At 49.7% G+C, this 2,753-nt stretch overlaps 1 non-coding gene across 1 annotated transcript; it reads left to right on the forward strand.

Annotated features, from left to right (window-relative positions):
- The first annotated feature begins 1,885 nt into the window (after positions 1-1,885).
- On the forward strand, positions 1,886-1,957 carry TRNAE-CUC (transfer RNA glutamic acid (anticodon CUC)). The gene has a single exon. It is a non-coding gene; the product is annotated as a tRNA-Glu (tRNA).
- The last annotated feature ends 796 nt before the right edge of the window (positions 1,958-2,753 follow it).

The raw sequence follows: 2,753 nt of genomic DNA on the forward strand, positions 1-2,753 counted from the left end.
TCTTGTGTCCCAAACCCATCTCTCTCTGTACCCACCTCACCCAGTGGAACTCAGCTGCTCCTGGATTCTGAGTCCTTCTCTCCTGACAAGGTGTAGAAGTTTCTGTCAAACCTCGACTCTGATTCTGCAACTGGACCAGACGGCATCACCCCATGCATCCTAAAATCCTGCTCTGCCGCTCTTTCACACTCTCTCTATTCTCTTCACTCTCTCTTTTGCTCAAAGGTCATCTGCCATCAGTTTGGAAATCAGCCAACATTACTGCTTTACACAAAAGAGGTGCAAGAACAGATCCTTGCAACTAGAGACAAATCAGCCTGCTCTCAATTGTCAGCAAAGTCATGGAGTCCATCATTGCTTCGGATATCAAATCCTTCCCCTTCTCCAATGGTTTGATCTCTGATCATAAATTTGGTTTCAGACCAGGTCACTCTACTCTGGACATGCTGCTTCTGCTGTCTCAACAATGGATGGAGGTCCTCAATGTCAAAAAAGAAATTATAGCTGTCTCCCTTGACATATCACGTGTCTTCGATACGGTCTGACCCCTCGCTCTGCTCACCAAACTCTCCTCATATGGTATCCATGGAAATCTCCACGCATGGCTTGCGGACTTCCTCTCTGGTCGTCGTCAACGTGTGGCCCTGAATGGATTTCTCTCATCTCCCCTTCCTGTTCCACAAGGCAGTGTTCTGGGCCCTGTGCTTTTTCTGGTCTTCATCAATGATCTCGCCGACTCTCTGGAAAATCCTCTCTGTCTCTTTGCTGATGACTCCACTCTCTGCCGCTCCATTCCTCATCCCTCAGATCGGCAGTCTGCAGACCTGGACAAAATCACAAATTTGTCAAACAAGTTGAACATGTCTTTCAATCCTGACAAATCTCACACTCTTACTTTGTCTCTCTGAAAAGACCAACTGGACAACCCTCCCATCTACTTTCTGAACAAGCCTCTCCGAGAAGTTCCGTCACTCAAGCTTTTGGGTCTCACTATCTGCCATGATCTTTCCTGGGAAAACCACATTTCCAAGCTGGCCTCCAAAGCCAGTCGCCGACTGGGCATCCTCCATCGTGCGAAGTCCTTCCTTGGCACACCTGAGCTCCTCACCACATACAAGGCTTTCATCCGCAGCTCAATGGAATACTGCTCTCCTCTTTGGGCTGGTGCTCCTGCCTCACACCAAGCTCGGCTTCACGCTGTTGAAACCAAAGCTTTCAGAATCATTAGACTCTCCCGTGATGAAGCTGATTGTGGGGGCCTTTCACTCACTCACCACAGGCAGTTAGGTGGTCTTTCTGTCTTCTACCGACTCCTATCTGGCCTAGCTCCCCCAGCTCTATATGTGCTCTGCCCCCCAAATATTCCTCCAGGTCGCACAAGATCTGCCAGCAACCCTCTTCTGGTGAAATTGCCAAAAGTGTGGCCGCAGTGTGGCCGCACAGACTTGTAATCATGTCAAATATCGGAGTTTGCGTGCGTGTGCACCAACATCGCCCACTGACGGGAGTAAAACGAGATGTTGTCCACGGAGTGCTTGCTCGAGTGCTTAAGCCGCTTGGCGAGCGCTCCACAAGCTGATTGGAGTTACCTAGTTTCTTGGTGGAGCGCTCGCCAAGCCGCTTATGCACTCCACTCGAAACCGTTGATAACAAACGGCTCGCTCAGCAAGCGCTCGTTATCTGCTTTTGAAAACACGTGTTGTTGTGATTTAAAGGACCCAATTATTGAAAATAAGGGGATTTCACGCAGGAGATTCGGCCCATCATGTCCGCGCCGCACCAACACCAGATCACATAAATTCATAAAAAATGATAATAAAAAAATTCAAAAATTGTTATATTAACAAAATAAATAGGCAGAAACGTTGTCTCGTTTCTGTCAGTCTCCCTGGTGGTCTAGTGGTTAGGATTCGGCGCTCTCACCGCCGCGGCCCGGGTTCGATTCCCGGTCAGGGAACACATTGTTTTTATATTTTTTGACACTCGGTATTTATTTCTTTTTTTGTGTATGAGGTGTATTTATTTATTTTTTGAATATGAGGTTTATTTATTTATTTTCCTTTGAATGTCTCGGCGCGGATTGCGGAGAAACAATGGACTGCGAGAGCTCGTAGCGTCTCGTTCCCGCCATGGCTGAAGTTCCAAGGTTTATCGGAGGAGTGTCTCCGGCCCGTGGTTACGGAGATGGGGATCGAGATCTTCGGCGCTCTTTCTGCCTGAGCCGAACCTGCCCAGATGAGGGATCGACTCTGTTCATTGTCTGCACGAAAGTTCACCATTACCATGTACGTCGAGCTCTATCGATACGTGGAGTCGTGCTGTGCGGGGAGACGATCGGGACGGACCGTCATGAACAGACGTGGAGAAGACGTCGAGGAGACGGGAGGACCTGTTCCAGGATCCCCTGAAATCCTGCAGAAAAATGACTCCGTTGTACCTGAAGATGAGGGAAGAGATTCCGAGGATGGTTCGTCGTCGTCGTCGTCGTCGTCGTCGTCGTCGTCGTCGTCGTCGTCGTCGTCGTCGTCGTCGTCGTCGTCGTCGTCGTCGTCGTCGTCGTCGTCGTCGTCGTCGTCGTCGTCGTCGTCGTCGTCGTCGTCGTCGTCGTCGTCGTCATTGCGGACTCTTCTTGATAAACTTATCCGCCACGTCACGAATGTGGGCAGTTACCTTTTCACCCCTGGTTGTCTGTGAGAAGGATATCTCAAAGTTGTGGAGGAGTTCTGTAACTCTGTTGTGACGGTGTGACGTCA

Source organism: Myxine glutinosa, chromosome 1, assembly GCF_964187855.1.
Source record: "Myxine glutinosa chromosome 1, kmMyxGlut1.1, whole genome shotgun sequence".
NCBI lineage: Eukaryota > Metazoa > Chordata > Myxini > Myxiniformes > Myxinidae > Myxine > Myxine glutinosa.